Source organism: Pan paniscus, chromosome 5 (assembly GCF_029289425.2).
Source record: "Pan paniscus chromosome 5, NHGRI_mPanPan1-v2.0_pri, whole genome shotgun sequence".
In the NCBI taxonomy this organism is placed as follows: domain Eukaryota; kingdom Metazoa; phylum Chordata; class Mammalia; order Primates; family Hominidae; genus Pan; species Pan paniscus.
Window position 1 is genome coordinate 117,426,716 of NC_073254.2, and position 12,559 is coordinate 117,439,274.

General features: G+C 39.4%; 1 long non-coding RNA gene across 1 annotated transcript in view; it reads left to right on the forward strand.

The window, feature by feature from the left end:
• Positions 1 to 12,559, forward strand: part of LOC134730614 (uncharacterized) — a 118,771-nt gene that overhangs the window by 65,374 nt on the left and 40,838 nt on the right. The window contains exon 2 of the long non-coding RNA XR_010112480.1: positions 3,198 to 3,264. This is a non-coding gene — a long non-coding RNA (uncharacterized LOC134730614). The remainder of the gene's footprint in view (positions 1 to 3,197; positions 3,265 to 12,559) is intronic.

Below are 12,559 nucleotides of genomic sequence, written 5' to 3' on the forward strand. Positions count from 1 at the left end.
TAGGAGATAATGTAGGGCTTAGCACTTGGGGTTTGATGGACTATAATTCTAATATCAAATATATTAAAAGTGGACTACTAATCTCTACTTTATATAATTTGGTAAAAATTACTTTCTTAAGGAGATACTGCAAATCAGAATTTAAAAATCAATTTTTAAGAGTTTATTCTGAACTCCTTCTGAAAAACTAAGCCATAAGCTATATTATTTTTTAATAATTCTGAGGAATTACTCAGACTACAGATAAAAAATAAAATAATAGTTTGAGTTTTTTCCTTCCCCTTTCTCTTATACTTGTTTTTAAGTAAGATCTCTCACAGATATCTAAATTTTTTTTGAGAGAATTGCCAAATAATGGGGGATTGATCACCTATCATAGGTATGATATAGGCTGAAGCTTTGTATTTCTTTAGGCAAAAATATTATTCCTAAAGTGCTCATGCTTCCCTTTTCCTGACATTATCTGTTTACAAATATGATTTTATTTTCCATTTGGTTGGATCGTAGTTGAATCATATATTCAGATTGAAGATTATAGAATGAAATCAAAAGCATCTGCAAATACAAGCAAGACAATGAATAATTAACAAAAGGAGAAACCTTGATCTTCAAAGTGCTTTCAAGTAGAGATTTAAAAATAAGGTTTTACTTATAGAAAGATGAAGCTGAACTACTACTGTGGAATCTCTTTATTTCAAAACCTCAAATTCAGGTTATTTTTGGAAAATCTTTTATTTTTTTTATTTTTTATTTTTTTTACTTTTTTGCCATTATTGAAATTGAATTATTGTGGTTTAAATTCTTATGGTGATTTATTCTTGGGTTCCAGATGGTGATAAGGAGTTCCAGGCCTATATACTCCTAGGTTCAAGTTCAACTGGAAGAATCACATGCCTGTCTTTTGGTATACATAGCAAAATCCACAGACTAGATCCCATTGGCACTGAAAAAATCATGTTCCATTTCTGAGCCAGCCCTAAGACCAAAGGAATGAGCTCCTTTGACTACTAAGATTAGAGTTATATGCATCATCCCTGAAATTAGTAGTAAATTCACTTCTACAAGAAGCATATAGATTCAAGCAGAGCAGTGCATGATCCCTCATACAAAGATCAGGATTGTATAATGTCCTGGGATTACCAGAAGGTGAATGAGACATTACATAGAAAATACAATAGATTCCCACTACAAAGAGATTACAGGTATGCCTTGCTTTATTGTACTTCCTAGATTTTTTTTAACTGATCAAAGAAAGGTTTGTGGAACCCTGTGTCAAACAAGACTGTTGGTGCCTTGTTTCCAACAGCATGTACTTACTTCATGTTTTTGTGTTATATTTTGGTAATTCTTGCAATATTTCCAACTATTATTATTATATCTGTTATGATGATCTGTGACCAGTGATTTTTGTTGTTGCTATGTAATTATTTTGGAGCACCACAAGCTGCACCCATATACGATGGCAAACTTAATTGATAAATACTGTATGTGTTTTGACTGCTCTACTCACCAGCCATTCCCATCTCTCGCCTTCTCTTCAGCCCCCCCATTTCCCTACATACAACAATACTGAAATTAGGCCTATTAATAACCCTACAATGGCCTATAAGTGTTCAAGTGAAAGGAAGAGTCACATATCTCTGACTTTAAATCAAGATCTAGAAATGATTAAGCTTACTGAGGAAGGCATGTCAAAAGCCGAGACAGGCTGAAAGCTGGGTGTCTTGTGCCAAACAGCCAAGTTGTGAATGCAAAGGATAAGTTCTTGAAGGAAATGAAAAGTTCTACTCCAGTGAACTCATGAATGATAAGAAAATGAAGCAGCCTTACTGCTGATATGGAGAAAGTTTTAGTGGTCTGAATGGAAGATCAAACCAGCCACACTATTCCCTTAAAGCAAAAGCTAATCCAGAGCAGGGCCCTAAATCTCTTCAATTCTATGAGAGCTGAGAGAGGTGAGAGAGCTACAGAAGAAAAGTTGGAAACTAGCAGAGTTGGTTCATGAGGTTAAAGGAAAGAAGCCATCTCTATAACGTAAAAGTGCAAGATGAAGCAGCAAGTGCTAATGGAGAAGCTTCAGCATTGTCCAGAAGATTTAGTTAAAATCATTGGTGAAGGTGGCTACATTAAACAACAGCTTTCAATGTAGATGAAATAGCAATGAGCCTTCTACTGGAAGAAGATGCCATCTATGACCTTCATAGCTGGAGAAAAGGTAATGACTGGCATCACATCTTTGAAGGACAGGCTTACTCTTATTAAGGGCTAGTGCAGCTGGTAGCATTAAGTTGAATTTAATGCTCATTTACCATTCAAAAAATTCTAGGGCCCTTAAAAATTATGCTAAATCTACTCTGCTTTTGCTCTATAAATGGAACAATGAAGCCTGGATTGCAGCACATTATTTATAGCATGGGTTACTGAACATTTTAAACCTACTATTGAGAGGTACTGCTCAGAAAAGAAAAGATGCCTTTCAAAATATTACTACTCATTGGCAATGCACCTAGCCACCCAAGAGCTCTGATGGAGATCTGCAAAGGGATTAATGATGTTTTCATGCTTGCTAAAACAACATTCTGTAGCCCATGGATCAAAGAGTAGTTTCAACTTTCATATTTTATTATTTAATAAATACATTTTAAAAAACTTTTAAGTTCAGGGGTACATGAACTTAAAATGTTACATGGGTAAAGTTGTGTCGTGGGGGTTTGTTTTACAGATTATTTTGTCACCCAGGTGTTAAGCCTAGTACTCATTAGTTATGTTTCCTGCTCTTGTCCCTCCTTTCACCCTCCACCCTCCAGTAGGCCACCATGTCTGTTGTTTCCCTATATGTGTGCATGTGTTCTCATTTTTTAGCTCCCAACTATAAGTGAGAACGTGCAATATTTGGTTTTCTGTTCCTGCCTTAGTTTGCTAAGGATAACGGCCTCCAGCTCCATCCATGTTCCTGCAAAGGACATGACATAATTCTTTTATATAGCTGCATAGTATTCTGTGGTGTATATGTACTATATTTTCTTTATCCAGTCTACCATTGATGGGCATTTAGGTTGATTCCATGTCTTTGCTATTGTGAATAATGTTGCAATGAATGTATGTGTGCATGTGTCTTTATGATAGAATGATTTATACTCCTTTGGGTATATACCCAGTAATGAGATTGCTGAGTTGAACAGTATTTCTGTTTTTAGGTCTTTGAGGAATCGCCACACTGTTTTCCACAAAGGTCAAACTAATTTACACTCCCACCAACAATGTGTAAGTGTTCCTTTTTCTCTGCACCCTTACCAGCATCTGTTTTGTTTTGTTTTGTTTTGTTTAACTTTTTAATAGCTATTCTGACTGGTGTGAGATTGGTATTTCATTGTGGTTTTGATTTTCATTTCTCTTATGATCAGTGTTGAATTTTTTTTTTTTTTTTTGAGATGGAGTCTTGCTCTGTCCCCCAGGCTGGAGTGCAGTGGCATAATCTCGGCTCACTGCAAGTTCTGCCTCCTGGGTTCACGCCATTCTCCTGCCTCAGCCTCCCCTCCCGAGTAGCTGGGACTACAGGTGCCCACCACCATGCCCGGCTAATTTTTTGTGTTTTTAGTAGAGACGGGGTTTCACCGTGTTAGCCAGGATGGTCTTGATCTCCTGACCTCGTGATCCACCCCCCTCGGCCTCCCAAAATGCTGGGATTACAAGCATGAGCCACCGCGCCCAGCGAATATTGAACTTTTTCTCATATGCTCGTTGGCTGCATGTATGTCTTCTTTTGAAAAGTGTCTATTCATTCCTTTGCCCACTTTTTAATGGGATTTTTTTTCTTGTAAATTTGTGTAAGTTCCTTATAGATTCTGGATATTAAACCTTTGTCACATGCATAGTTTGCAAAAATTCTATGCCATTCTGCAGGTTGTCTCTTTACTCTGTTGATAGTTTCTTGCATTTCTCTTATGATCAGTGATGTTGAACTTTTTTTCATATGCTCGTTGGCTGCATGTATGTCTTCTTTTGAAAAGTGTCTGTTCATTCCTTTGCCCACTCTTGTATTATTATTATAATTTATAAATTCTGGGGTACATAGGCAGAACGTGCAGTTTTGTTACATAGGTATACATGTGCCATGGTGGTTTGCTGCACCCATCAACCCGTCACCTACATTAGGTATTTCTCCTAATGACATCCCTCCCCTAGCCCCCAGTTGCCTGACAGGCCCTGGTGTGTGATGTTCCCTTCCCTGTGTCCATGTGTTCTCCTTGTTCAACTCCCACTTATGAGTGAGAATATGTGGTGTTTGGTTTTCTGTTCTTGTGATAGTTTGCTGAGAATGATGGTTTCCAGCTTCATCCATGTCCCTGCAAAGGACATGAACTTATCCTTTTTATGGCTGCATAGTAGTCCATGATGGATATGTGCCACATTTGTTTAATCCAGTCTATCATTGATGGACATTTGGGTTGGATCTGAGTCTTTGCTATTGTGAATAGTCCTTTGCCCATTTTTTAATGGTATTTTTTTTCTTGTAAATTTGTATAAGTTCCTTATAGATTCTGGATATTAGACCTTTGTCACATGCATAGTTTGCAAAAATTCTATACCATTCTTCAGGTTGTCTCTTTACTCTGTTGATAGTTTCTTTTGATGTGCAGATGCTCTTTAGTTTAATTAGCTCCCATTTGTCAATTTTTGCTTTTGTTGCAATTGTGTTTGGCATCTTTGTCATGAAATCTTTGCCTGTTCCTATGTCCAGAATGGTATTGCTTAGGTTGTCTTTCAGGGTTTTTATAGTTTTGGGTTTTACATTTAAGTCTTTGATCCATCTTGAGTTGATTTTTGTATATGGTGTAAGGAAGGGGTTCAGTTTCAGTCTTCCACATATGGCTAGCCAGTTATCCTAGCACCACTTACTGAATACGGAGTCCTTTCCCATGGCTTGTTTTTTTCAGCTTTGTTGAAGATCAGATCATTGTAGGTGTGTCGCCTCATTTTGGTGCTCTCTATTCTGTTCCATTGGTCTATGTGTCTGTTTTTATACCAGTGCCATGCTGTTTTGGTCACTGTAGCCCTGTAGTATAGTTTGAAGTTGGGTAGCATGATGCCTCCAGCTTTGTTGTTTTTGCTTAGGATTACCTTAGCTATTTGGGCTCTTTTTTGGTTCCATGTGAATTTTGAAATAGTTTTAGTTCTGTGAAGAATGCCATTGGTAGTTTGATAGGAATAGCATTGAACTTATAAATTGCTTTGGGCAATATGGCCCAAATTTTAACAATATTGATTCTTCCTATTTATAAACATAGAATTTATAATATTTCTATTTGTGTTATCTCTGATTTATTTGAGCAGTGTTTTGTAGTTCTTATTGTAGAGAACTTTCACCTCCCTGGTTAGCTGTATTCCTAGATATTTTATTCTTTTTGTGGCAATTGTGAATGGGATCATGCTCCTGATTTGGCTCTTGGCCTGATGGCTGTTGGTGTATAGGAATGCTGCTGATTTTTGTTCGTTGCTTTTGTATTCTGAGACTTTGCTGAAGTTGTTTATTCGTGGAAGGAGCTTTTGGGCTGGGGCTATAGCTGCCATAGATAGTGATTCCTCTGATGGATTTGGTCAAAGTAAATTGAAAACATTGTGGAGAGGATTCATCATTCTAGATATCATGAAGAACATTTGTGATTCATGTAAGGTGGCCAAAATATCAACATTACAGAAGTTTGGAATAAGTTGATTCTAACTCTCTTGGATGACTTTGTGGGATTTAAGATTTTAGTAAAAAAAGTAACTGCAAATATGGTGGAAATAGCAAGAGAACTGGAACTACAAGTGGAACCTGAAGATGGCACTGAATTGCTGCCAATCTCGTGATCAGACTTGAATGGATGAAGAGTTGCTTCTTTTTTTTATTATTATTATACTTTAAGTTTTAGGGTACATGTGCACAATGTGCAGGTTAGTTACATATGTATACATGTGCCATGCTGGTGCGCTGCACCCACTAACTCGTCATTTAGCATTAGGTATATCTCCCAATGCTATCCCTCCCCCCTGCCCCCACCCCACAACAGTCCCCAGAGTGTGATGTTCCCCTTCCTGTGTCCATATGTTCTCATTGTTCAATTCCCACCTATGAGTGAGAACATGCGGTGTTTGGTTTTTTGTTCTTGTGATAGTTTACTGAGAATGATGATTTCCAGTTTCATCCATGTCCCTACAAAGGACATGAACTCATCATTTTTTATGGCTGCATAGTATTCCATGGTGTATATGTGCCACGTTTTCTTAATCCAGTCTATCATTGTTGGACATTTGGGTTGGTTCCAAGTCTTTGCTATTGTGAATAGTGCCGCAATAAACATACGTGTGCATGTGTCTTTATAGCAGCATGATTTATAGTCCTTTGGGTATATAGCCAGTAATGGGATTGCTGGGTCAAATGGTATTTCTAGTTTTAGATCCCTGAGGAATCACGACACTGACTTCCACAAAGGTTGAAATAGTTTACAGTCCTACCAACAGTGTAAAAGTGTTCCTATTTCTCCACATCCTCTCCAGCACCTGTTGTTTCCTGACTTTTAAATGATTGCCATTCTAACTGGTGTGAGATGATATCTCATTGTGGTTTTGATTTGCATTTCTCTGATGGCAGTGATGGTGAGCATTTTTTCATGTGTTTTTTGGCTGCATAAATATCCTCTTTTGAGAAGTGTCTGTTCATGTCCTTCACCCACTTTTTGATGGGGTTGTTTGTTTTTTTCTTATAAATTTGTTTGAGTTCATTGTAGATTCTGGATATTAGCCCTTTGTCAGATGAGTAGGTTGCAAAAATTTTCTCCTATTTTGTGGGTTGCCTGTTCACTCTGATGGTAGTTTCTTTTGCTGTGCAGAAGCTCTTTAGTTTAATTAGATCCCATTTGTCAATTTTGTCTTTTGTTGCCATTGCTTTTGGTGTTTTAGACATGAAGTCCTTGCCCATGCCTATGTCCTGAATGGTAATGCCTAGGTTTTCTTCTAGGGTTTTTATGGTTTTAGGTCTAACGTTTAAGTCTTTAATCCATCTTGAATTAATTTTTGTATAAGGTGTAAGGAAGGGATCCAGTTTCAGCTTTTTACATATGGCTGGCCAGTTTTCCCAGCACCATTTATTAAATAGGGAATCCTTTCCCCATTTCTTGTTTTTCTCAGGTTTGTCAAAGATCAGATAGTTGTAGATATGCGGCATTATTTCTGAGGGCTCTGTTCTGTTCCATTGATCTATATCTGTGTTTTGGTACCAGTACCATGCATTTTTGGTTATTGTAGCCTTGTAGTATAGTTTGAAGTCAGGTAGCGTGATGCCTCCAGCTTTGTTCTTTTGGCTTAGGATTGACTTGGTGATGTGGGCTCTTTTTTGGTTCCATATGTACTTTAAAGTAGTTTTTTCCAATACTGTGAAGAAAGTCATTGGTAGCTTGATGGGGTTGGCATTGAATCTATAAATTACCTTGGGCAGTATGGCCATTTTCACGATATTGATTCTTCCTACCCATGAGCATGGAATGTTCTTCCATTTGTTTGTATCCTCTTTTATTTCATTGAGCAGTGGTTTGTAATTCTCCTTGAAGAGGTCCTTCACGTCCCTTGTAAGGTGGATTCCTAGGTATTTTATTCTCTTTGAAGCAATTGTGAGTGGGAGTTCAGTCATGATTTGGCTCTCCGTTTGTCTGTTATTGGTGTATAAGAATGCTTGTGATTTTTGTACATTGATTTTGTATCCTGAGACTTTGCTGAAGTTGCTTATCAGCTTAAGGAGATTTTGGGCTGAGACAATGGGGTTTTCTAGATATACAATCATGTCGTCTGCAACCAGGGACAATTTGACTTCCTCTTTTCCTAATTGAATACCTTTTATTTCCTTCTCCTGCCTAATTGCCCTGGCCAGAACTTCCAACACTATGTTGAATAGGAGTGGTGAGAGAGGGCATCCCTGTCTTGTGCCAGTTTTCAAAGGGAATGCTTCCAGTTTTTGCCCATTCAGTATGATACTGGCTGTGGGTTTGTCTTATTATTTTGAGATACGTCCCATCAATACCTAATTTATTGAAAGTTTTTAGCATGAAGCATTGTTGAATTTTGTCAAAGGCCTTTTCTGCATCTATTGAGATAATCATGTGGTTTTTGTCTTTGGTTCTGTTTGTATGCTGGATTACATTTACTGATTTGCGTATATTGAACCAGCCTTGCATCCCAGGGATGAAGCCCACTTGATCATGGTGGATAAGCTTTTTGATGTGCTGCTGGATTCGGTTTGCCAGTATTTTATTGAGGATTTTTGCATCAATGTTCATCAAGGATATTGGTCTAAAATTCTCTTTTTTGGTTGTGTCTCTGCCTGGCTTTAGTATCAGGATGATGCTGGTCTCATAAAATGAGTTAGGGAGGATTCCCTCTTTTTCTATTGATTGGAATGGTTTCAGAAGGAATGGTACCAGTTCCTCCTTGTACCTCTGGTAGAATTCGGCTGTGAATCCATCTGGTCCTGGACTCTTTTTGGTTGGTAAGCTATTGATTATTGCCACAATTTCAGCTCCTGTTATTGGTCTATTCAGAGATTCAGCTTCTTCCTGGTTTAGTCTTGGGAGAGTGTATGTGTCGAGGAATTTATCCATTTCTTCTAGATTTTCTAGTTTATTTGCGTAGAGGTGTTTGTAGTAATCTCTGATGGTAGTTTGTATTTCTGTGGGATTGGTGGTGATATCCCCTTTATCATTTTTTATTGCATCTATTTGATTCTTCTCTCTTTTTTTCTTTATTAGTCTTGCTAGCGGTCTATCAATTTTGTTGATCCTTTCAAAAAACCAGCTCCTGGATTCATTAATTTTTTGAAGGGTTTTTTGTGTCTCTATTTCCTTCAGTTCTGCTCTGATTTTAGTTATTTCTTGCCTTCTGCTAGCTTTTGAATGTGTTTGCTCTTGCTTTTCTGGTTCTTTTAATTGTGATGTTAGGGTGTCAATTTTGGATCTTTCCTGCTTTCTCTTGTGGGCATTTTGTGCTATAAATTTCCCTCTGCACACTGCTTTGAATGTGTCCCAGAGATTCTGGTATGTTGTGTCTTTTTTCTCGTTGGTTTCAAAGAACATCTTTATTTCTGCCTTCATTTCGTTGTGTACCCAGTAGTCATTCAGGAGCAGGTTGTTCAGTTGCCATGTAGTTGAGCGGTTTTAAGTGAGTTTCTTAATCCTGAGTTCTAGTTTGATTGCACTGTGGTCTGAGAGACAGTTTGTTATAATTTCTGTTCTTTTACATTTGCTGAGGAGAGCTTTACTTCCAACTATGTGGTTAATTTTGGAATAGGTGTGGTGTGGTGTGGTGCTGAAAAAAATGTATGTTCTGTTGATTTGGGGTGGAGAGTTCTGTAGATGTCTATTAGGTCCGCTTGGTGCAGAGCTGAGTTCAATTCCTGGGTATCCTTGTTAACTTTCTGTCTCATTGATCTGTCTAATGTTGACAGTGGGGTGTTAAAGTCTCCCATTATTAATGTGTGGGAGTCTAAGTCTCTTTTGTAGGTCACTCAGGACTTGCTTTATGAATCTGGGTGCTCCTGTATTGGGCACATATATATTTAAGATAGTTAGCTCTTCTTGTTGAATTGATCCCTTTACCATTATGTAATGGCCTTGTCTCTTTTGATTTTTGTTGGTTTAAAGTCTGTTTTATCAGAGACTAGGATTGCAACCCCTGCCTTTTTTTGTTTTCCATTTGCTTGGTAGATCTTCCTCCATCCTTTTATTTTGAGCCTATGTGTGTCTCTGCATGTGAGATGGGTTTCCTGAATACAGCACACTGATGGGTCTTGACTCTTTATCCAATTTGCCAGTCTGTGTCTTTTAATTGGAGCATTTAGTCCATTTACATTTAAAGTTAATATTGTTATGTGTGAATTTGATCCTGTCATTATGATGTTAGCTGGTTATTTTGCTCGTTAGTTGATGCAGTTTCTTCCTAGCCTCAATGGTCTTTACATTTTGGCATGATTTTGCAGCGGCTGGTACTGGTTGTTCCTTTCCATGTTTAGTGCTTCCTTCAGGAGCTCTTTTAGGGCAGGCCTGGTGGTGACAAAATCTCTCAGCATTTGCTTGTCTGTAAAGTATTTTATTTATCTTTCACTTATGAAGCTTAGTTTGGCTGGATATGAAATTCTAGGTTGAAAATTCTTTTCTTTAAGAATGTTGAATATTGGCCCCCACTCTCTTCTGGCTTGTAGAGTTTCTGCTGAGAGATCCGCTGTTAGTCTGATGGGCTTCCCTTTGTGGGTAACCCGACCTTTCTCTCTGGCTGCCCTTAACATTTTTTCCTTCATTTCAACTTTGGTGAATCTGACAATTATGTGTCTTGGAGTTGCTCTTCTCGAGGAGTATCTTTGTGGCGTTCTCTGCATTTCCTGAATCTGAATATTGGCCTGCCTTGCTAGATTGGGGAAGTTCTTCCGGATAATATCTTGCAGAGTGTTTTCCAATTTGGTTCCATTCTCCCCGTCACTTTCAGGTACACCAATCAGATGTAGATTTGGTCTTTTCACATAGTCCCACATTTCTTGGAGGCTTTGTTCATTTCTTTTTATTCTTTTTTCTCTAAACTTCCCTTCTCGCTTCATTTCATTCATTTGATCTTCAATCACTGATACCCTTTCTTCCAGTTGATCGCATCAGCTCTTGAGGCTTCTGCATTCTTCACATAGTTCTCGAGCCTTGGCTTTCAGCTCCATCAGCTCCTTTAAGCACATCTCTGTATTGGTTATTCTAGTTATACATTTGTCTAAATTTTTTTCAAAGTTTTTAACTTCTTTGCCTTTGGTTTGAATTTCCTCCTGTAGCTCGTAGTTTGATCGTCTGAAGCCTTCTTCTCTCAACTCGTCAAAGTCATTCTCCGTCCAGCTTTGTTCCATTGCTGGTGAGGAACTGCGTTCCTTTGGAGGAGGAGAGGTGCTCTGCTTTTTAGAGTTTCCAGTTTTTCTGCTCTGTTTTTTCCCCATCTTTGTGGTTTTATCTACTTTTGGTCTTTGATGATGGTGATGTTTTATCTACTTTTGGTCTTTGATGATGGGTTTTTGGTGTGGATATCCTTTCTGCTTGTTAGTTTTCCTTCTAACAGACAGGACCCTCGGCTGCAGGTCTGTTGGAGTTTGCTAGAGGTCCACTCCAGACCCTGTTTGCCTGGGTATCAGCAGCGGTGTCTTCAGAACAGTGGTTTTTCATGAACCGCGAATGCTGCTGTCTGATCGTTCCTCTGGAAGTTTTGTCTCAGAGGAGTACCTGGCCTTGTGACGTGTCAGTCTGCCCCTACTGGGGGGTGCCTCCAAGTTAGGCTGCTCAGGGGTCAGCGGTCAGGGACCCACTTGAGGAGGCAGTCTGCCTGTTCTCAGATCTCCAGCTGCGTGCTGGGAGAACCACTGCTCTCTTCAAAGCTGTCAGACAGGGACATTTAAGTCTGCAGAGGTTACTGCTGTCTTTTTGTTTGTCTGTGCCCTGCCGCCAGAGGTGGAGCCTACAGAGGCAGGCAGGCCTCCTTGAGCTGTGGTGGGCTCCACCCAGTTCGAGCTTCCCGGCTGCTTTGTTTACCTAAGCAAGCCTGGGTAATGGCGGGCGCCCCTCCCCCAGCCTGGCTGCCGCCTTGCAGTTTGATTTCAGACTGCTGTGCTGGCAATCAGCGAGACTCCATGGGCATAGGACCCTCTGAGCCAGGTGCGGGATATAATCTCCTGGTGCACCATTTTTTAAGCCCGTCGGAAAAGCACAGTATTCGGGTGGGAGTGACCCGATTTTCCAGGTGCCGTCTGTCACCCCTTTCTTTGACTAGGAAAGGGAACTCCCTGACCCCTTGCGCTTCCCGAGTGAGGCAATGCCTCGCCCTGCTTTGGCCCGTGCACAGTGTGCTGCACCCACTGACCTGCACCCACTGTCTGGCACTCCCTAGTAAGATGAACCTGGTACCTCAGATGGAAATGCAGAAATCACCCATCTTCTGCGTCGTTCACACTGGGAGCTGTAGACGGGAGCTGTTCCTATTCGGCCATCTTGGCTCCTTCCCCCACCGAGTTGCTTCTTATGGATGAGCAAATAAAGTGGTTTCTTTGAGAAGGAATCTACTCCTGGTTAACATTGTTGAAATGACAGTAAAGAATTGAGAATCTTCCATAAACCTTACTTGATAAAGCAGTGCAGGGTTTGAGAGGATTGACTCTAATTTTGAAAGAATTTCTATTGTGGGTAAAATGCTAAAAAATCAAACAGCATTGCATACTGCAGAGAAATCTTTTGTGAAAGTAAGAGTCAATTGATGTGGCAACTTTATTTTTATTTTATTTTAAGAAATTGCCACAGCCACCCCAACCTTCTGCAACCACTAACCTGTTAAGTCAGTAGCCATCAACATCAAGGCACAACCTGCCACCAGCTAAAATATTGCTACTCACTTAAGGCTCAGATGATTGTTAGTATTTTTCAGCAATAAGGGATTACTTTTTTTTTTTTTTTGTAGAGACAGGAGTCTCACTAGGTTGATTTTAGGTTGGCTAGTTTTGAACTCCTGGCCTCAG